This window comes from Dendrobates tinctorius, unplaced genomic scaffold (assembly GCF_039654945.1).
Source record: "Dendrobates tinctorius isolate UK_male_01 unplaced genomic scaffold, ASM3965494v1 ptg000322l, whole genome shotgun sequence".
Classification (NCBI taxonomy): Eukaryota; Metazoa; Chordata; class Amphibia; order Anura; family Dendrobatidae; genus Dendrobates; species Dendrobates tinctorius.
Genome location: NW_027361989.1, coordinates 1649550 through 1673155, shown reverse-complemented (window position 1 = coordinate 1673155; position 23606 = coordinate 1649550). Strand labels below are relative to the sequence as shown.

The 23606-nt window shown below is 46.5% G+C and overlaps 1 pseudogene; it reads left to right on the top strand.

Annotated features, from left to right (window-relative positions):
• Nucleotides 1-270: 270 nt before the first annotated feature.
• LOC141074059 (uncharacterized) overlaps nt 271-23606 on the top strand; it is a 76452-nt pseudogene continuing 53116 nt past the window's right edge.

Genomic DNA, 23606 nt, shown 5'->3' with positions numbered 1-23606 from the left:
TTCCTCTTTGTAACGTCTGATGTGAATAAAGAAATCTGTTTTCACAACATCGTGGAGCTGGAGAACTTCTTCCAATTATTTTTGCCTATGTAACATTGATTGGTTTCTTTATATTTGATATTTGGGAGGCAGAATGAACCAACAGTTGAACACCACACACTACTGGTTCATCCAACAAGGTTTTCTATTAGACTGTGAACTGTCATTGTCTTGGTAAATAATTAAAGTTTTTTACATAGCTTGCCATTTTTATGGACAGTTTAAGTAGAAATGTTCAAAAATATAAAACTCAAGGATATTTTATTAAAAAAATTGTTTTTTATCCTAGAAGATGACTGTACCAAGCGATCAGAGGGACAGCTGACATCTTCAATTTTTAAATCTAATGATCTTGAGATCCTACAAGATACAACTGAAGTGAATGCTATTACTCCAGATATATCATCACCTATTCACAGTAAAGATCTGTCATCTGATCCTATGAAACAGGTCACATCTTCTGATTCTTTACCGATTACTAAGGAAATTCAAAGTCACAAAAGAGACATTAAAAAACAAACTGCTCCTAAAGCAAAGAAGCCATTTTCATGTTCAGAATGTGGGAAATGTTTTAACAAGAAATCACAATTGGTTAATCACCATAGATCTCACACAGGGGAGAAGCCTTTTTCCTGTTCAGAATGTGGGAAATGTTTTAGCCGGAAAGAGCATCTTATTAATCACCAGAGAACTCACACAGGGGAGAAGCCGTTTTCCTGTTCAGAATGTGGGAAATGTTTTAAACAGAAAGAGCATCTTATTAATCACCAGAGAACTCACACAGGGGAGAAGCTTTTTTCATGTTCAGAATGTGGGAAATGTTTTACTCAGAAACCAAATCTCATTACACATCAAAGAATTCACACAGCAGAGAAGCCATATTCATGTTCAGAATGTGAGAAATATTTTAAATGGAAAGTAAGTCTTGATAGCCATCAAAGAACCCACACAGGGGAGAAGCCTTTTTCCTGTTCAGAATGTGGGAAATGTTTTAAATGGAAAATATATCTTGATCGCCATCAGAGAACTCACACAGGGGAGAAGCCTTTTTCCTGTTCAGAATGTGGGAAATGTTTTAGCCGGAAAGAGCATCTTATTAATCACCAGAGAACTCACACAGGGGAGAAACCTTTTTCCTGTTCAGAATGTAGGAAATGTTTTAACCAGAAAGAGCATCTTATTAATCACCAGAGAACTCACACAGGAGAGAAGCTTTTTTCATGTTCAGAATGTGGGAAATGTTTTACTCAGAAACCAAATCTTGTTACACATCAGAGAATTCACACAGCAGAGAAGCCATATTCATGTTCAGAATGTGGGAAATATTTTAAATGGAAAGTAAGTCTTGAAAGCCATCAGAGAACTCACACAGGGGAGAAGCCTTTTTCCTGTTCAGAATGTGGGAAATGTTTTACTCATAATTCAAATCTTGTTAGACATCAGAGAATTCACACAGCAGAGAAGCCATATTCATGTTCAGAATGTGGGAAATGTTTTAAATGGAAAGTAAGTCTTGATCGCCATCAGAGAACTCACACAGGGGAGAAGCCTTTTTCATTTTCTTAATGTGGGAAATGTTTTACTTGGAAATCAACTGTTAATAAACATCAGAGATGTCACATAGGGGAGAAGCCTTTTTTATGTTCAGAATGTTGGAAACGTTTTAACCAAAATTAGATCTTCTTAAAGGGGTTGTCTCTTGTCATTCCTCATGTTTGCTGACAAAAGGATAAAACTAAACTTTATTAACTCAAAATGTAAAACTATACCCATAAATTTACCCCCTGAAGGTTAGTCAGAAGATGACTAATAGAAAAAAACATGTACCCCACGTTTCAGTAGATAGGGTGATAGGGTATACACACTCACTCTCCAAGCCTCTCATTTCTGTGAGTTTTGTCATCCTCACCAAAGGCGACTCATCAGCAGACTACATTTAATATTGACCTATATTCAAGCCAGACTAGATGGAAAAAAAACTAAAATCATGTATCATGTTATCCGAAACAGTCAGAAAACTAGCCCCATATTGGCAGATCCCAGACCTCAAACTATATACTGTGTAAGTTTATAAGCCCCTCCAGTGTCAGGAATAGATAGTATGTGAAAATACAGTATAATTCTTGTGATTTTCTCCTATAGGGACTGCCCTAGTTTGGTAATGTAACTGCTGTTAATTAGTAGTGCAGACAAATTGTCCTAGACTAAACTCATTATGTACCACTCAGGGAGAACTTACCTGCTCCAAAGATCATTAGCAGCTTCTAACTAATGGCCATGCTGCGGTCTGTCAGGGAATGAGTGCAATATCGTTATAAAGACTAGGGATATGTGCAGTCATAATGTCTGGGAGATCTGTGCCATTATTTAGTATGAATATGGAAATTATCTCTGAAAGGTAAGTGCTCCCTGAGCGGTATATACGGTATTATCACATACTATCTATTCCTGACACTGGAGGGGCTTATAAACTTACACAGTATATAGTTTGAGGTCTGGGATCTGCCAATATCTGGCTAGTTTTCTGACTGTTTCGGATAACATGATACATGATTTTAGGGTTTTCTTCATCTAGTCCCGCTTGAATATAGTTCAATATTAAATAATCTCCTGATGAATGAATGATGAATCCAATGAATATTCATTTCTCTTAAGTAGCAGCACATGTGACTGCCGGCAGCAGCAGGATGTCGGTGGCTGATACTGCACTCTACTGAAGAGCAATGAATACTCACCGTGATCTTTGAGGAACAGTCCTGGCGAGTACTCTGGCAAATATAATATTTTTTTTGTTTTCTGATGGGGCCATGCATACCAGGATGGGGGTGGGGGCAATAGGGATGGGGCCATACATAACAGGATCGGGATGGGGGCCAATCGTACCAGAATAGAGATGGGGCCCTGCGTACCAGGGTGAAATGGAGGCCCTGCATACTAGTATAGGGATGAAGGCGATCATTCCTGTCAGGATAGGGATGAGGGATCCATGCATACCAGGATAGGGGATGAGGGATCCATGCATACCAGGATAGGGATGAGGGATCCATGCATACCAGGGTAGGGGATGAGGGATCCATGCATACCAGGATAGGGGATGAGGGATCCATGCATACCAGGATAGGGATGAGGGATCCATGCATACCAGGATAGGGGATGAGGGATCCATGCATACCAGGATAGGGATGAGGGATCCATGCATACCAGGGTAGGGGATGAGGGATCCATGCATACCAGGATAGGGGATGAGGGATCCATGCATACCAGGATAGGGATGAGGGATCCATGTATACCAGGGTAGGGATGAAGGGGCCATGTGTATCAGGATAGGGATGAGGGGGCCATATATACCAGGATAGGGGATATTAAGTACAGAATTGACCACATTTTTTACTTCAATTTTTTTCCTAATTTCCTCCTCTAAACCTAGGTGTGTGTTTATAGTCCAAAAAATACGGTATATATCTTAAATAATAGAGTGACACACTGGCGCTAGTCCACTTGGCCCAGAAGAAAAAATTGGGCGTTCCCAGATGCTGCTGGTGATTGACAGGTTCTGTGCTAATACCTGCTAAAAAGAGACAAGCTTAAAATAGTAATTACACCGTGCTATACTGGGAAAGACAAGGGTTAACATTAGACTACTCACTTGATAATGTATAGAAAAAACAAGATGTCCTGGAGGCTGGTTGCCTGGTCTTGGAAATATGGATAGCTGGCACAAAAAGTGAGATGAATAAATGAATGAATAAATAAATAAAGCCTATTTTTTTTTTTTGGTTTTGTTTTAGAAAATAAGCTACTTACTTGTTAGTGTATAGAAAAAACGCAATGCCCTTAAGGCTGATCGCTTTGTCTTGAAAATGTAAGTAGCTGCCAATAAAGTGAATGAATAAATAAAGAAGTGGAGTACGCTTATCTTACAAAAAAGGGGGGGCAAACCCTTAAGGGTTAAAAGAGATTCTGCTAGACTTACTTATTAATGAATCCGACCATAGTGCATCCAACCTTGGAACTGTTACTGGGATATTGGCTGGCACATGTCCCCTAATCCTGGTTTAAATATATTTACTAATAAAAAAAAAAGATTTGAATATCAGAAAAAAAGCCAAAAGGTACCAAGGAATAATGATAGATGGTTGGGGTGGAGGCTGAGGCTAACCTTGCCGAATGCTTGTGGCTGAATATCCTTAGATAAATCAAGAGCACCTGGTACTAGACTGTTCTATGCAGAGGCAGACCTGTGACATGGGTGAGGGTTAGAGGAGGCTTGTGCTGGCTGGTATAGTGCAGGGAGGGGTGGCACTTGGAAGCTGGTGGTCGGTGGTGCAGTCAAGCGTGCTAGATGGGGTGGGTGATGACCGCTGCTGCGGGGCAGTGAAGCAGTGCGGATCGCCGCTACCTTGCGTGCTCCGGCCGTGAGCGACGCTGAGGAGGTCGGCGTGTGGTGGGGGCAGGGTGTAGCGTGACGTCACACTGGGAAAGGACGGTGGCTGGCTAATGGCACAAAACCAACGCGTTTCGAGAGAACGTCTCTCTTCATCAGGGTTGTGCCTGCCATTGCATAGAGCGTCCTTATAACGTATCCTGAAGCCCTGCAGAGTAATCACCTGACCCACAGCTGCCTGATAAGAAAGCCTCATTAGGAGGAGAGATTGTGGATTCAGTGAGAATCAGAAAGGGAGGAGGGGAGGACGGCAGTGTCTGCATCTAACCCTAAAACAAGTAGAGGTTGCATGAGACTGAATCCAAATGGATGGACATCGAGAATATGTGTATATAAAAGGGAATGAATGATGAGATTAAGAAAGACATAAATAAAATATGCATGTGGTGTAACCTTTATTTATTAACATAATTAAAATAGATTAAAAAATGAGAATGCAAATATATATAAAAAATATATATATCAAGAATAATACTAAAAATAGGAAAAAATATAAAAATTAAAATAAAAAGTATGTGCATATTTCAAAAAGCCCCATTTTATCGGGCCCTGTTTTTCATTTATGGGCTGATCAAAAGGTCCGACATTCATATGAAATCATGTCCATACTTCTGATGTAGCTTCACTTTTAAGCCCTTTTGTTTGGGGCTTAGAACTTGTACCACAAAGTGAGGAAAAAACTAGAACGCATAGAGCTCAATTTCGTGATTCAAACCTGCTGGGGCTAGAGTGTCCAGGGTAAAAATCCATCTGGATTCCACTCTGGACATTGCTTTGAGATAGTCGCCCCGTCTATGATTTGGCTTAACTAATTGTATGCCCATATAGGAGACACCTCTGCGTGATCGATTGTGCATGTCTGCAAAGTGGCGGCACAATGGATGTCCCTTATATCCCTTTCTAATGTTGTTAAGGTGCTCCTTGATCCTTACTTGCAGAGGTCTCTTAGTTCTGCCTACATACAATATGGAATCCAGATGGATTTTTACCCTGGACACTCTAGCCCCAGCAGGTTTGAATCACGAAATTGATTGTGTTATGGAGCCAGTTTGTTGACTGCTAAAGCAAAAAAGGAAAAACTATACAAATAGTTTAAATCAGGGGTCTCAAACATGCGGCCCGCGGTGCACCACATGCCTCACTCCCGAGGCAAGGGGAAGGCATGCATTCAGGAGCGGCGATGGCATTGGCTGTTCTGTGTGCACACACTGCACAGGACCTGTGATGAGGTCACAGGAGGGGGAGGAGTTAGGGATCACATGATCAGGGGCCTCAGTGTGTGCAGGATGGACACTGCTGTCTGTGTGGTGGTTGTCATGGTGCTGGATGAAGGTAAGTTTATGCGTGGGTTCAGGAGGAGTTTACAGGATGGATGGAGCAGAGCTGTGTGTGATTGAGGTGTACGGAGCGGAGCCCTGTGTGTACGAGGTCTATGGAGCGGAGCCGTGTGTGTACGAGGTGTACGGAGCGGAGCCGTGTGTGTACGAGGTGTACGGAGCGGAGCCGTGTGTGTACGAGGTGTACGGAGCGGAGCCGTGTGTGTACGAGGTGTACGGAGCAGAGTCGTGTGTGTACGAGGTGTACGGAGCGGAGCCGTGTGTGTACGAGGTGTACGGAGCGGAGCCGTGTGTGTACGAGGTGTACGGAGCGGAGCCGTGTGTGTACGACGTGTAAGGAGCGGGGCCGTGTGTGTACGAGGTGTACGGAGTGGAGCCGTGTGTGTACGAGGTGTACGGAGCGGAGCGGTGTGTGTACGAGGTGTACGGAGCGGAGCCGCGTGTGTACGAGGTGTACGGAGCGGAGCCCTGTGTGTACGAGGTGTACGGAGCGGAGCCGTGTGTGTACGAGGTGTACGGAGCGGAGCGGTGTGTGTACGAGGTGTACGGAGCGGAGCCGTGTGTGTACGAGGTGTACGGAGCGGAGCCACGTGTGTACGAGGTGTACGGAGCGGAGCCGTGTGTGTACGACGTGTAAGGAGCGGGGCCGTGTGTGTACGAGGTGTACGGAGTGGAGCCGTGTGTGTACGAGGTGTACGGAGCGGAGCCGTGTGTGTACGAGGTGTACGGAGCGGAGCCGCGTGTGTACGAGGTGTACGGAGCGGAGCCGCGTGTGTACGAGGTGTACGGAGCGGAGCCGTGTGTGCACGATGTGTATGGAGCGGAGTCGTGTGTGTACGAGGTGTACGGAGCAGAGCCGTGGATGTATGAGGTGTACAGAGCGGAGCCGCGTGTGTACGAGGTGTACGGAGCGGAGCCCTGTGTGTACGAGGAGTACGGAGCGGAGCCGTGTGTGTACGAGGTGTACGGAGCGGAGCCGCTTGTGTACGAGGTGTACGGAGCGGAGCCGTGTGTGTACGAGGTGTACGGAGCGGAGCCCTGTGTGTACGAGGTGTATGGAGCGGAACCCTGTGTGTATGAGGTGTACGAGGTGTACGGAGCGGAGCCGTGTGTGTACAAGGTGTACGGAGCGGAGCCCTGTGTGTACAAGGTGTACGGAGCGGAGCTGTGCGTGTACAGGGTGTATTAAGTTTGAAAGGAATGAGGCCCCCCAGCTCAAATTTTTTTTATGTGCGGCCCATTTACTCTGCCGAGTTTGAGATCCCTGGTTTAAATAATCAAGTAATGCTATAATAATCTCATCTCCATTCTTACCCTTCATGTAAATACTGAATGAGGGACACTTGTTAAGTCTAAAAATAGGTTACATGCCTCTGTATAAAGAGACTGAGAGAAAGAAATAGAGAGATTCTGCCAAGAAATCCATGCATCTCAAAAGGACAAGAGACAGGACAGCAGCCATTTTACATCATGACTCCATTATGAGAAACACGGATCGATTATTCTATAGGAAATAACCTAGGGGTTTTCAGCCTCGGTTGGAAGAATACAGATCTGCTCCATTGACCATCGCTGAACCATGGATACGTTTGGAGAAACCAGGTTGTGATCCTCAGATCAATTGGCCTTCTACCTTGTATGGACTGTCATCTCCCTACGCTTGTCGTTACCTCCTCTCTGTGTGCGTGCCACAGCTGGGTAGTGACCCTGGAAGATCTGAAGTCACAGCTGCTATTATCCCAGCAGATCAGCGAAAGGGTGAGAGTCTGTAATGTGCCCCATCTTGGGTCCTGTGCTGGGACTGTTCTATGTGTTATCTGCCTGTTCTGTGGTACAATAAAGCATTGCCCACACTGTGTTACCCTCACCCTGTGTTGTCTGAGTAGCGTTTTGCCCATGTTAAAAGGGGAGCAAGGTTCGGTGGGATGATCCCTGGTCCATGTGGTTTTGTCTAGCGGGCGGCGCTCATAGCATTCCGGCAGTGAGAAGCATAGAGGTCTGCTGGAGACCTCTGGTTATCATGCCAACCCATCGGTGACCCATGATCATGTGACGGGGTCACCGATGGGCGGGATTTCCGGCACGCTTGCTGGAAGTGCGTATTGAATGCCGCTGTCAGAGGCTGTTCGGGGCAAATGGCAGATGTTCAAAACAGCTGACATGTGCCGGAAAAGATGTGAGCTCACCGCCGGAGCCCACATCAAAGGGAGGAAGTACATTTACACCCGAGGTCAGAAAGGGTTAAAGGGGATAATTTTTACAGAGACAGAAGTGGTAATTAATCATGTATACATACAAATAATTACAGAAATACACAGCTCCTAATGGTAAATAGTATAGAGTTACCACAAGAAAATATAATTTGTGTAAACCATGTGTAGATATAAAAATTCAGGCAAATGTCAAATGTTGTAGCGCCATCTAGTGGCCATGTGCAAAAGTGCCATCATAGAGTAACGTATCCTAAGAGAGCGTCACTATCAAGGTGGAGATGAGATAAGTGCACCGTATTTATTGAGTGTAAGATAAATCCATACATAGATATATGTAACCGGATTGTAGATCTATCCCTGGATATCAGTGTATAAGGGGAATAGATCCTGTGCACTTATAGATGAATAGCTTATATAATGAGAGGACACAGAGCAAAGGGTATAAATAGTGAGAGAATAAAGAGCTGACAGCGCATTACATCCCTGGGATACAGAGAGGAGATATAAAGTGCAGCCAGTGCTATATGGGATATCCCGGGAATACAGCACAGCCCATATAGTGTAAAGGAGGAACCATCCTAACAAGAGATGGAGATTACAGATCCTACAGACGACATGCCGGGAGTGTACAGAGAAAGATGGCAGAGTCACCACTATTCCCTCTTACTGGCGTTTCGCCCCGTCAGCTTCCTCAGAGGGTACGGATAAGTGTTTCCAACACACCAAGGTCCTGCACTAATCCAGGCAAGGGGAGTAACTCTGGGGTAAAGTGGGGGTGTTCCTAAAGGAATTGGGGCTGTTCCCCGGTCACATCTTCCCCAGTGAAGCAGGAGGTTCAGGATGAAAACCTGTTGGTAAGACCAAGATGAATAATGCTGCATAGAGCCATCTGGTAGCGACCAATCAGGTAAAGTGATAGTGAGGGGGGTCCGGAAACAAAACAATGCAGGTGAAAAGAGCCAAATGTGACCCCACCAAGTGACCAGTGAGAGTGCAACTGTGCAACGGGTAAGAAAAGAGAATAAACAGTGATATGGTAAAGATATAAAGAGAAAAGCAGCTTAATAACAGTGATGATAATAAAATCTATGGGAAGTGTTTGTGGTGAAGTGTATACACTCCTAGAAATGTTTCCTCTATAATATAGAGATATAAATGATCAGTATTAGGACGTGTAACAAAGAGGAATCTGTTATTATATAGAGAGAATGTAATGAGCAATAAATGACGGGAATAACCGGGAATGAAATTGTTATTAGTAATATAATGAGATCCCAGCACCTGACACTTCCCGGGATATATGGGCTTATATTAGAATCCCAATTACCAACCGGAAAGATAACAACAAAGGGAAAAGGGCGGAACAAAAAACAAGCCCCAAACACCTCATAACCCACAATGTAAGGGCAGAAAAATACCGGAAATATAAGTTTCTATTCACACTGCAATATTAGTCACATGTGATCTGTGTCTCTCCCAGAAGAGAAGTCATCACAGCGTCATTCCCCGTAATAACCGTATAGAGGAGGAAATGATCGCGGAGAGAGCGTCCATTGTTAGAATAGTGGGGAGACACAGATGGGGTCCAATGCTCCTGACTGTCCGGATGTCTAGAGGATCATCACCATCGGAGAGTAAAGTGCAGATCGGCGATCTTGTGACCGTTGTATTATGGGGAGATAAGAAACAAATAAGACACATTGAGATCAGAGAAAACTGTTCTATGTAATAAAGAGTGTAGAGAACGAATTCCACCAAACCCCCTATAGGAAAGGGGAGAAGCTGAGAACTTCATCTACACCATTGGGATGTCAGGGATTTAATTGCCGGATCCATTTAGTCTCTAATTGTGACCAGATCTTTTCCAGTCGCCCCCTATTGGTAACCAGGACCCTATCGGTGCCAGAGACACGGAGGAAGCTGGAATCACAGGTATGTGTTTTATAGTCAACTCCTCTAAATCAGAAGCCATGAACATAACGCTGACCTGACACAACTAATTTCTAACTTTCCCTGTAAGTGGCAGAAAGACGCAATTAACCCCTTCATGCTGCGGCCCATTTTCGTTTTTTTGTTTCTATTTTTCCCTTCCCTTCTTCCCAGAGCCATAACTCTTTATCTCTCTGGCCACATAGACATATGAGGCTTGATGTTTGCGGGGCGAGTTGTACTTTTCAATGACTCCCTTAATTTTACCACATAGTGTACTCAAAAACGAGGAAAAAATTCCAAGTGCAGTGAAATTGTGAAAAAACAATTCTAACATTGTTTATTGTGAATTGTTTTTGTACATTTTGTGGTATAATTGACCATGTAATATGATTCTCCTCATCACTATGATTACGGTAACACCAAACATGTCCAGTTTTTATTATTCTTTTAGTGGAGAAAAAAAATCTGAGGTTTGGAAAGAAACATTTTTGGAGCAGTTTCTCCATTTCCCGAGACCCGTAACATTGTTATTTTCCTCCGGTGGAGCTGTATGATGGATTATTTTCTGCAGGACGAGATAACGTCTTTATTAGTACAATTGTGATCGCTCGTTACAGCATTTTTTGTGGAATTGTGCCATCCATAAATACGTAATTTTGTCATTCTCACATTTTTCTATTTCCGGTGTTTACTGATCGGGTTAATTGTTTTTATGTTTTTTACAGAGGGGTAAAAGACACACAGGCAGTGCTGTACAAAAACAACAGATAATGTAACAGAAAAGAACAGCGAGCACTGAAGGAGATAAAAACTGCCAAGATCCTGTTATTAGAGAAGCCGATAAAGGCAATAATGTAGTGTTAGTAGCAATGGACAATATAGTAAGGAGCAGAAAGACAGCGATCAGAGAGCAGCACAGAGAAAAACAAGCGCTGATCCCACAAATAACGAGAAGGAACAACTAAGATCTTCTCTGAGATTTCACATAGAGAAGGGACGATTGTCTAAGAAATACCAGAGAAACTCTTCCCTGAATTTCCACACAAGCCGCATTGGTGTTATATTCCTAAAGTCCACAAAGACGCAGCGCCCCCACCAGGCCGCCCGATAGTGTGCGGGGTCGGATCAGTAACAGAATCTTTATCTACATTTATAGACCGGTGTCTGACACCATTACTGAGAATAGCACCTGCTCACATCAAGGACACCGGAGATTTATAGAGAATTGTGTCCGGTATAGATTGGCAGGAGGGTTATAAATTGGCTTTGATCGACGTCAGGAGCTTGTACGCACAAATTCCACAAATCACAGGACTGGAAGCAATAAAAAATCTATGGAAAAAACTGCTGAAACAGATGACTATATTGGATTCATCCTGGAAAGCCTGAATGTTATATTGTCCCATAAGGCCTTCTCTTTTGGGGGCAGCTGGTCCACCCAGATGACGGGGACAGCGATGGGGGCGCCAGATGCTGCAGATTCGCTAATTTGTTCCTCCCAGACTGTGAAAATAAATATATTTATGGTGTAAACCCACCTGACACCTCCGTGCGGACCACCGGTACGTGGATGATGTGTTTCTGGTGTGGGCTGGTACAGAAAGGGGTTAATGATTTCATTACATATATGAATGAGGAGAATAAGGTTAATATGAGATTTATTCACAATTTGGACAGAATAACTTAGATTTCTCAGATGTGAATAATAAAATAGTGGATGGTAGAATAATAACCAGCACCTATAAAAACCTACAGCCACCAATATGTCCCTCCATTCTAATAATGCGCACCTGGAACATACTAACAGAGGCCGACCATACAGCCGGTATCTGAGGCTGAGAACAATGAATAGTAGAGAAGAAGGTTTCCTACAACAAGCGAATGACCTGACAGACGACTTATTACACAGAGGTTATCCGCCAACATTATTACACTGTGCTAGAGCGATGGAGGAACCCATGTGGGTCTAGTTACAAGATCCAGGAGGAAGAGCAGAAAGAAGGACGAGATAATAAAAGGTTTATTGTTACTTTTACACCTAATCCCAATATGGATGTAATAAAATCAGCGATAAACAGGAATTGGCATTTGTGAGGAGATAAAGATTTATCCGTAGCAGCAAAGAACAACCCTCGATTGCTTCTAGAAGAAGCGGTGACTTAGATGACTTATCGCTACAGGAAAGATTCCAGGAGAAGAACAATAAAGTCACCTGGTTACATGGAAGACGTCCAAGAGGCCATTTCCATTGTGGGGATTGCTCCTTCTGTCATCTCCATCTTACAGGAGAAATCTGAGGATCGGGGCGATGACGGTAGATAAACTAATCACAGGCCGCACAGAGCAAGTGCTTTATGTCATATACTGCCCAGGACAATTATTATATTGCCCCGACTATTAGACCGCGGCACATCAGGCTCAGAGAACATTTCCATTCAGTCACACAGGAAAAGGATCTGTGACATTAATGATATAAGAGAGGTCCATAATGCGGACCCCAATGTGCTGAGATCTGCAGGAACTGAGCCCGGTGATTATCCCGTACAAGGCGGTGACCAGAATAGATTACTACTAACAAGAGAAGCAGCATGGATGGTGGATTGCGATGCACAAGTTCCCCTTGGCCTCAATGATACATTGAATATGTCTGTGTGGCTATGATCTATGTAATATTTCTTTTAATTTTTTATATTAATTGTTTCACTGTACTCACTGTAAATGTTTTACACTTCTCAGTTAACCATTCCCTAACCCTTGTTATAAGGAAGTGGTGTAACCCCCTGACAAGCATGGACCGGTAGAAGCGCTAAGTGCAAAACGGCCGTAGTCGTCAGGCTCTCTCATCTGTATAGCTCCCTGCTACCTGCACGCCGCACTCTAATATGGTTTGATGTCACGTTTCACCATGGAATAAAATTGTAAGAAGGATCTGGGTGACAATTCTTTCAATTACTTATGATTACTCTTATACGTATACACAATGGTGATGAATGGAAGGCTGCATTCAATACACCGGAGGGGCATACTGAAAATTTGGTGATGCCAGATTAAACAATGCTCCGGCAGTCTTTGAAAATGTCATTTTTTTTCTCACCGATGGGTAGATTTGCGGTAGTTTACCTGGATGATATATTGAGTTACTCACGTCCTCTGCAGGAGCATCATGAGCATGTCAGACAGCTGGAGTGGGAAAAACATTACCCAGCAATCCGTTTTTGATATTTTGAAGACCTCCATCATTGAAAAATGTCCTAGCACCAAGAAAAATAAAAGAGAAGAAGGAAGATTTGCTAAAAATCGCCTGTCTCCCGAATAAAATCATTACATGCAATCTGAAAACTTGCCTCTGTTGTGACTCGATCTGCCATGGTCTCTCTGAATTCACCCTTATTTCTACTGGTGAAACTTTCCCAATCTAAAGTCCCATGTCATGTTCCACCAGTTATGTTACACACGTGATTATATGCTCATACCAGAAATTATATGTGGGAAGGACGACCCGACCCCTCCACAAAAGGCTGAACTCACACCGTTCCAATACTCCATAGGGTTTTCTCCAACATGGGCTTTCACGTCACTGCACCATCAAACACAAGAAAGATTCCACACAACTGAGAATATTCCCCACAGAGGAGATTCCCCCACAGGGTCAGAATCGCATTGGACAACTACATCGGGAAGAAATCTTCTGGATTTATAAACTAAACCCCCTTACTCCAAATGGCCTCAGTGAGATTACAGATGTTACAGAGCCTCCTGCTGCACCAGCCTGGGATAAGTGAGATCATCACCGGATCCCCGAACACCTCCTGTGACCCGGCTCCACCAGCGCTGCCGATCCCCCCCGGGTTTACTGAATTCGGACTCTGGGACTGACCCCCATTTGGCATATTAACTTTTGCCCTATTTTCCTTCTGAGAATTTGGGGTGCGTCTTATGGTCTGGTGCGGCTTATACTCTGAAAGATACAGTATATCTTTATTCATTCTTTTAGGTGACCGCACTTCATTCATAGGCACTTTATAATATAATTATTGTATGTAAGTGTGTTCTGTTTTCTCATGATCTATAATTTATCTTTGTGTGATGGACTTTCTCATGAACTTTGACATTTTGTGCTTTCTTGGCTTTTTTTCATTCTAAAGACATACTGATAGGGAATTTAGATTGTGAGCCCCATCGGGGACAGTGATGATAATGTGTGCAAACTGTAAAGCGCTGCGGAGTATGTTGGCGCTATATAAATATAAAGATTATTATTAATAATGTTATAAAGACTGCATATAAAATGTTCCAGGGTTGACATGTTTATCCGCTGTCAGGTTTCGTCCTGAGGAAGACGTCCTGCGTGACTGTGAAACGCTTGACTTTGAAAACCTATTTGAATAAACGTTCTTAAGGAAAATCTCCATCTCCGATCGTCTCCATCAGCAGCGCAGGTACAGACACATTATACCCGGATCAGCTCTTCTGCTCGGTCTTTGGCCCCGGGTCCTGCAGCAGCTGATTTATGCATTGAGCATGGTGTAAAGGCGCCACTCCATCAGGTGAGTGTAATACTCCCCTACTCTCATTACATCTGGTTATCAGGTAAGACCCTATTTTTCGCTTGTTTGTTCCTCAGTATCTCGACTACAAGAAATCTCTGTAACGCTTTCAGGTCACTTGGAAAAAACCAATGAAGGGACTGCTGGGACCGTAACGGGGTCCATCTGAGACCCCAATGCAGAAGCCACATGTCCTGAGAACTGGACCTGCTGGACCACAAATTGTCATTTCTCCAGGTTACCAAATAAATAGTTGTCACGTAGAACCTGGAGACCCTGTCTGACATGCTCAGCATGCTCCTCCAGAGGACGCAAGTAACTCACTATATCATCCAGGAAAATTACCACAAATCTACCAATCAGTGAGAAAAATATAATTACTGACATTGTCACAGACTGCCGGAGCATTGGTGACCCCGAATGGCGGCATCAGGTTGGGTTTTCTTACAGCGAATATTGGATTTATGTTGGGGTCCCCTGTCCCTGACAGCCGGTGTCGTTTCCCCTACATAGGCTAATCCACAAGGGCACTGAGGTGCGAGACTCGGGCGAGTTTCTCCCAAGTGTGACCCCGGCCTCAGCCGGACTCTGGAAGGGGGGAAATAACCGAGATTTGAGCATTTTAGCTCCTGGTGTGGAGTCGATAGCACAATCATGCTGCCATATAGTAGACGGCCGGTGACTGGTGATAATTCCCTCATGTGTGGGGTCTATTTCCCTCCAGAGAAATCACACGTTACATTCCACACATAACACTGAGTAGAGAAGGCGGCGCGGGGTAATTGTGCCAGTAGTGAGGGGCGAATAATGGCGGGAATGTCAATGACTGAGGAGAAGGCTCCATGGAGGTCTGCACTCCGGAGATCATGTGACCCCTGACTCCTCCCCTCCTGTGACCTCATCACAGGTCCTGTGCACAGAGCAGCCATATATGTGGAGTGCGGCTCTGCAGGTTAGTGATGGGCAGTCTGGCTCTTCTGGCTCCTTTCCCCACTTTTCTCCCTCCTGTCCCTTCACTATAAAGCCTGGGTCTCATTATACAGCTGTACAGGGGTCTAGTGAAGGCTTTTTAGCCCTTTCCTCAGACTGTAGCTCCTGGGAACAGGCCCTCACTCCTGTCCCTTCACTATAAAGCCTGGGCCTCATTATACAGCTGTACAGGGGTCTAGTGAAGGCTTATTAGCCTTTTCCTCAGACTGTAGCTCCTGGGAACAGGCTCTCACTCCTGTCCCTTCACTGTAAAGCCTGGGCCTCATTATACAGCTGTACAGGGGTCTAGTGAAGGCTTTTTAGCCCTTTTCTCAGACTGTAGCTTCTGGGAGCAGGCCCTCACTCCTGTCCCTTCACTATAAAGCCTGGGCCTCATTATACAGCTGTACAGGGGTCTAGTGAAGGCTTTTTAGCCCTTTCCTCAGACTGCAGCTCCTGGGCACAGGCCCTCACTCCTGTCCCTTCACTATAAAGCCTGGGCCTCATTATACAGCTGTACAGGGGTCTAGTGAAGGCTTTTTAGCCCTTTTCTCAGACTGTAGCTTCTGGGAGCAGGCCCTCACTCCTGTCCCTTCACTATAAAGCCTGGGCCTCATTATACAGCTGTACAGGGGTCTAGTGAAGGCTTTTTAGCCCTTTCCTCAGACTGTAGCTCCTGGGCACAGGCCCTCACTCCTGTCCCTTCACTATAAAGCCTGGGCCTCATTATACAGCTGTACAGGGGTCTAGTGAAGGCTTTTTAGCCCTTTTCTCAGACTGTAGCTCCTGGGATCAGGTCCTCACTCCTGTCTCTTCACTATAAAACCTGGGCCTCATTATATAGCTGTATAGGGGACTAGTGAAGGTTTTTTAGCCCTTTCCTCAGACTGTAGCTCCTGGGAACAGGCCCTCACTCCTGTCCCTTCACTATAAAGCCTGGGCCTCATTATACAGCTGTACAGGGGTCTAGTGAAGGCTTTTTAGCCCTTTTCTCAGACTGTAGCTCCTGGGATCAGGTCCTCACTCCTGTCTCTTCACTATAAAACCTGGGCCTCATTATATAGCTGTATAGGGGACTAGTGAAGGTTTTTTAGCCCTTTCCTCAGACTGTAGCTCCTGGGAACAGGCCCTCACTCCTGTCCCTTCACTATAAAGCCTGGGCATCATTATACAGCTGTACATGGGTCTAGTGAAGGCTTTTTAGCCCTTTTCTCAGACTAGCTCCTGGGAACAGGCCCTCACTCCTGTCCCTTCACTATAAAGCCTGGGCCTCATTATACAGCTGTACAGGGGTCTAGTGAAGGTTTTTTAGCCCTTTCCTCAGACTGTAGCTCCTGGGAACAGGCCTTCACTCCTGTCCCTTCACTATAAAGCCTGGACCTCATTATACAGCTGTATAGGGGACTAGTGAAGGTTTTTTAGCCCTTTCCTCAGACTGTAGCTCCTGGGAACAGGCCCTCACTCCTGTCCCTTCACTATAAAGCCTGGGCCTCATTATACAGCTGTATAGGGGACTAGTGAAGGTTTTTTAGCCCTTTCCTCAGACTGTAGCTCCTGGGAACAGGCCCTCACTCCTGTCCCTTCACTATAAAGCCTGGGTCTCATTATACAGCTGTACAGGGGTCTAGTGAAGGCTTTTTAGCCCTTTTCTCAGACTGTAGCTCCTGGGCACAGGCCCTCACTCCTGTCCCTTCACTATAAAGCCTGGGCCTCATTATACAGCTGTACGGGGGTCTAGTGAAGGCTTTTTAGCCCTTTCCTCAGACTGTAGCTCCTGGGAACAGGCCCTCACTCCTGTCCCTTCACTATAAAGCCTGGGCCTCATTATACAGCTGTACAGGGGTCTAGTGAAGGTTTTTAGCCCTTTCCTCAGACTGTAGCTCCTGGGAACAGGCCCTCAATCCTGTCCCTTCAATATAAAGCCTGGGCCTCATTATACAGCTGTACAGGGGTCTAGTGAAGGCTTTTTAGCTCTTTCCTCAGACTATAGCACCTGGGTACAGGCCATCACTCCTGTCCCTTCACTATAAAGCCTGGGCCTCATTATACAGCTGTACAGGGGTCTAGTGACAGCGTTTTAACCCTTTCCTCAGACTGTAGCTTCTGGGATGAGGCCCTCACTCCTGTCCCTTCACTATAAAGCCTGGGCCATATTATACAGCTGTACAGGGGTCTAGTGAAGGCTTTTTAGCCCTTTCCTCAGACTGTAGCTCCTGGGCACAGGCCCTCACTCCTGTCCCTTCACTATAAAGCCTGGGCCTCATTATACAGCTGTACAGGGGTCAAGTGAAGGCTTTTTAGCCCTTTCCTCAGTCTGTAATTCCTGGGAACAGGCCCTCACTCCTGTCCCTTCACTATAAAGCCTGAGCCTCATTATACAGCTGTACAGGGGTCTAGTGAAGGCTTTTTAGCCCTTTCCTCAGTCTGTAGCTCCTGGGAACAGGCCCTCACTCCTGTCCCTTCACTATAAAGCCTGGGCCTCATTATACAGCTGTACAGGGGTCTACTGAATGCTATTTAGTCCTTTCCTCAGTCTGTAGCTCCTGGGAACAGGCCCTCACTCCTGACCATTCACTAGAAAGCCTGAGCCTCATTATACAGCTGTACAGGGGTCTAGTGAAGGCTTTTTAGCCATTTCCTCAGACTGTAGCTCCTGGGCACAGGCCCTCACTCCTGTCCCTTCACTATAAAGCCTGGGCCTCATTATACAGCTGTACAGGGGTCTAGTGAAGGCTTTTTAGCCCTTTCCTCAGTCTCTAGCTCCTGGGCACAGGCCCTCACTCCTGTCCCTTCACTATAAAGCCTGGGCCTCATTATACAGCTGTACAGGGGTCTAGTGAAGGCTTTTTAGAAATTTCCTCAGACTGTAGCTCCTGGGCACAGGCTCTCACTCGTGTCCCTTCACTATGAAGCCTGGGCCTCATTATACAGCTGTGCTGTACAGGGGTCTAGTGAAGGCTTTTTAGCCCTTTCCTCAGACTGTAGCTCCTGGGCACAGGCCCTCACTCCTGTCCCCTCACTATAAAGCCTGGGCCTCATTATACAGCTGTGCAGGTGTCTAGTGAAGGCTTTTTAGCTCTTTCCTCAGACTGTAGCTCCTGGGAACAGGCCCTCACTCCTGTCCCTTCACTATAAAGCCTGGGCCTCATTATACAGCTGTACAGGGGTCTAGTGAATGCTTTTTAGTCCTTTCCTCAGTCTGTAGCTCCTGGGAACAGGCCCTCACTCCTGACCATTCACTAGAAAGCCTGGGCCTCATTATACAGCTGTACAGGGGTCTAGTGAAGGCTTTTTAGCCCTTTCCTCAGACTGTAGCTCCTGGGCACAGGCCCTCACTCCTGTCCCTTCACTATAAAGCCTGGACCTCATTATACAGCTGCACAGGGGTCTAGTGAAGGCTTTTTAGCCCTTTCCTCAGTCTCTAGCTCCTGGGCACAGGCCCTCACTCCTGTCCCTTCACTATAAAGCCTGGGCCTCATTATACAGCTGTACAGGGGTCTAGTGAAAGCTTTTTAGCCCTTTCCTCAGACTGTAGCTCCTGGGAACAGGCCCTCACTACTGTCCCTTCACTATAAAGCCTGGGCCTCATTAGAGAGCTGTACAGGGGTCTAGTGAAGTCTTTTTCGCCCTTTCCTCAGACTGTAGCTCCTGGGCACAGGCACTCACTCCTGTCCCTTCACTGTAAAGCCTGGGCCTCATTATACAGCTGTACAGGGGTCTAGTGAAGGCTTTTTAGCCCTTTCCTCAGACTGTAGCTCCTGGGAACAGGATCTCACTCCTGTCCCTTCACTATAAAGCCTGGGCCTCATTATACAGCTGTACAGGGGTCTAGTGAAGGCTTTTTAGCCATTTCCTCAGACTGTAGCTCCTGGGAACAGGCCCTCACTCCTGTCCCTTCACTGTAAAGCCTGGGCCTCATTATACAGCTGTACAGGGGTCTAGTGAAGGCTTTTTAGCCCTTTCCTCAGACTGTAGCTCCTGGGAACAGGCCCTCACTCCTGTCCCTTCACTGTAAAGCCTGGGCCTCATTATACAGCTGTACAGGGGTCTAGTGAAGGCTTTTTAGCCCTTTCCTCAGACTGTAGCTCCTGGGAACAGGCCCTCACTCCTGTCCCTTCACTGTAAAGCCTGGGCCTCATTATACAGCTGTACAGGGGTCTAGTGAAGGCTTTTTATCCCTTTACTCAGTCTGTAATTCCTGGGAACAGGCCCTCACTCCTGTCCCTTCACTATAAAGCCTGAGCCTCATTATACAGCTGTACAGGGGTCTAGTGAAGGCTTTTTAGCCCTTTCCTCAGTCTGTAGCTCCTGGGAACAGGCCCTCACTCCTGACCATTCACTATAAAGCCTGGGCCTCATTATACAGCTGTACAGGGGTCTAGTGAAGACTTTTTAGCCCTTTCCTCAGACTGTAGCTCCTGGGCACAGGCCCTCACTCCTGTCCCTTCACTATAAAGCCTGGGCCTCATTATACAGCTGTACAGGGGTCTAGTGAAGGCTTTTTAGCCCTTTCCTCAGACTGTAGCTCCTGGGCACAGGCCCTCACTCCTGTCCCTTCACTATAAAGCCTGGGCCTCATTATACAGCTGTACAGGGGTCTAGTGAAGGCTTTTTAGAAATTTCCTCAGACTGTAGCTCCTGGGCACAGGCCCTCACTCGTGTCCCTTCACTATGAAGCCTGGGCCTCATTATACAGCTGTGCTGTACAGGGGTCTAGTGAAGGCTTTTTAGCCCTTTCCTCAGACTGTAGCTCCTGGGCACAGGCCCTCACTCCTGTCCCCTCACTATAAAGCCTGGGCCTCATTATACAGCTGTGCAGGTGTCTAGTGAAGGCTTTTTAGCTCTTTACTCAGACTGTAGCTCCTGGGAACAGGCCCTCACTCCTGTCCCTTCACTATAAAGCCTGGGCCTCATTATACAGCTGTACAGGGGTCTAGTGAATGCTTTTTAGTCCTTTCCTCAGTCTGTAGCTCCTGGGAATAGGCCCTCACTCCTGACCATTCACTAGAAAGCCTGGGCCTCATTATACAGCTGTATAGGGGACTAGTGAAGGTTTTTTAGCCCTTTCCTCAGACTATAGCTCCTGGGAACAGGCCCTCACTCCTGTCCCTTCACTATAAAGCCTGGGTCTCATTATACAGCTGTACAGGGGTCTAGTGAAGGCTTTTTAGCCCTTTTCTCAGACTGTAGCTCCTGGGCACAGGCCCTCACTCCTGTCCCTTCACTATAAAGCCTGGGCCTCATTATACAGCTGTACGGGGGTCTAGTGAAGGCTTTTTAGCCCTTTCCTCAGACTGTAGCTCCTGGGAACAGGCCCTCACTCCTGTCCCTTCACTATAAAGCCTGGGCCTCATTATACAGCTGTACAGGGGTCTAGTGAAGGTTTTTAGCCCTTTCCTCAGACTGTAGCTCCTGGGAACAGGCCCTCATTCCTGTCCCTTCAATATAAAGCCTGGGCCTCATTATACAGCTGTACAGGGGTCTAGTGAAGGCTTTTTAGCTCTTTCCTCAGACTATAGCACCTGGGTACAGGCCATCACTCCTGTCCCTTCACTATAAAGCCTGGGCCTCATTATACAGCTGTACAGGGGTCTAGTGACAGCGTTTTAACCCTTTCCTCAGACTGTAGCTTCTGGGATGAGGCCCTCACTCCTGTCCCTTCACTATAAAGCCTGGGCCTCATTATACAGCTGTACAGGGGTCTAGTGAAGGCTTTTTAGCCCTTTCCTCAGACTGTAGCTCCTGGGCACAGGCCCTCACTCCTGTCCCTTCACTATAAAGCCTGGGCCTCATTATACAGCTGTACAGGGGTCTAGTGAAGGCTTTTTAGCCCTTTCCTCAGTCTGTAATTCCTGGGAACAGGCCCTCACTCCTGTCCCTTCACTATAAAGCCTGAGCCTCATTATTCAGCTGTACAGGGGTCTAGTGAAGGCTTTTTAGCCCTTTCCTCAGTCTGTAGCTCCTGGGAACAGGCCCTCACTCCTGTCCCTTCACTATAAAGCCTGGGCCTCATTATACAGCTGTACAGGGGTCTAGTGAAGGCTTTTTAGCCCTTTCCTCAGACTGTAGCTCCTGGGCACAGGCCCTCACTCCTGTCCCTTCACTATAAAGCCTGGGCCTCATTATACAGCTGTACAGGGGTCTAGTGAAGGCTTTTTAGCCCTTTCCTCAGACTGTAGCTCCTGGGCACAGGCTCTCACTCGTGTCCCTTCACTATGAAGCCTGGGCCTCATTATACAGCTGTGCTGTACAGGGGTCTAGTGAAGGCTTTTTAGCCCTTTCCTCAGACTGTAGCTCCTGGGCACAGGCCCTCACTCCTGTCCCCTCACTATAAAGCCTGGGCCTCATTATACAGCTGTGCAGGTGTCTAGTGAAGGCTTTTTAGCTCTTTCCTCAGACTGTAGCTCCTGGGAACAGGCCCTCACTCCTGTCCCTTCACTATAAAGCCTGGGCCTCATTATACAGCTGTACAGGGGTCTACTGAATGCTTTTTAGTCCTTTCCTCAGTCTGTAGCTCCTGGGAACAGGCCCTCACTCCTGACCATTCACTAGAAAGCCTGGGCCTCATTATACAGCTGTACAGGGGTCTAGTGAAGGCTTTTTAGCCCTTTCCTCAGACTGTAGCTCCTGGGCACAGGCCCTCACTCCTGTCCCTTCACTATAAAGCCTGGGCCTCATTATACAGCTGTACAGGGGTCTAGTGAAGGCTTTTTAGCCCTTTCCTCAGTCTCTAGCTCCTGGGCACAGGCCCCCACTCCTGTCCCTTCACTATAAAGCCTGGGCCTCATTATACAGCTGTACAGGGGTCTAGTGAAGGCTTTTTAGAAATTTCCTCAGACTGTAGCTCCTGGGCACAGGCTCTCACTCGTGTCCCTTCACTATGAAGCCTGGGCCTCATTATACAGCTGTGCTGTACAGGGGTCTAGTGAAGGCTTTTTAGCCCTTTCCTCAGACTGTAGCTCCTGGGCACAGGCCCTCACTCCTGTCCCCTCACTATAAAGCCTGGGCCTCATTATACAGCTGTGCAGGTGTCTAGTGAAGGCTTTTTAGCTCTTTCCTCAGACTGTAGCTCCTGGGAACAGGCCCTCACTCCTGTCCCTTCACTATAAAGCCTGGGCCTCATTATACAGCTGTACAGGGGTCTAGTGAATGCTTTTTAGTCCTTTCCTCAGTCTGTAGCTCCTGGGAACAGGCCCTCACTCCTGACCATTCACTAGAAAGCCTGGGCCTCATTATACAGCTGTACAGGGGTCTAGTGAAGGCTTTTTAGCCCTTTCCTCAGACTGTAGCTCCTGGGCACAGGCCCTCACTCCTGTCCCTTCACTATAAAGCCTGGGCCTCATTATACAGCTGCACAGGGGTCTAGTGAAGGCTTTTTAGCCCTTTCCTCAGTCTCTAGCTCCTGGGCACAGGCCCTCACTCCTGTCCGTTCACTATAAAGCCTGGGCCTCATTATACAGCTGTACAGGGGTCTAGTGAAGGCTTTTTAGCCCTTTCCTCAGACTGTAGCTCCTGGGAACAGGCCCTCACTACTGTCCCTTCACTATAAAGCCTGGGCCTCATTATAGAGCTGTACAGGGGTCTAGTGAAGTCTTTTTCGCCCTTTCCTCAGACTGTAGCTCCTGGGCACAGGCACTCACTCCTGTCCCTTCACTGTAAAGCCTGGGCCTCATTATACAGCTGTACAGGGGTCTAGTGAAGGCTTTTTAGCCCTTTCCTCAGACTGTAGCTCCTGGGAACAGGCCCTCACTCCTGTCCCTTCACTGTAAAGCCTGGGCCTCATTATACAGCTGTACAGGGGTCTAGTGAAGGCTTTTTAGCCCTTTCCTCAGACTGTAGCTCCTGGGAACAGGATCTCACACCTGTCCCTTCACTATAAAGCCTGGGCCTCATTATACAGCTGTACAGGGGTCTAGTGAAGGCTTTTTAGCCATTTCCTCAGACTGTAGCTCCTGGGAACAGGCCCTCACTCCTGTCCCTTCACTGTAAAGCCTGGGCCTCATTATACAGCTGTACAGGGGTCTAGTGAAGGCTTTTTAGCCCTTTACTCAGACTGTAGCTCCTGGGAACAGGCACTCACTCCTGTCCCTTCACTGTAAAGCCTGGGCCTCATTATACAGCTGTA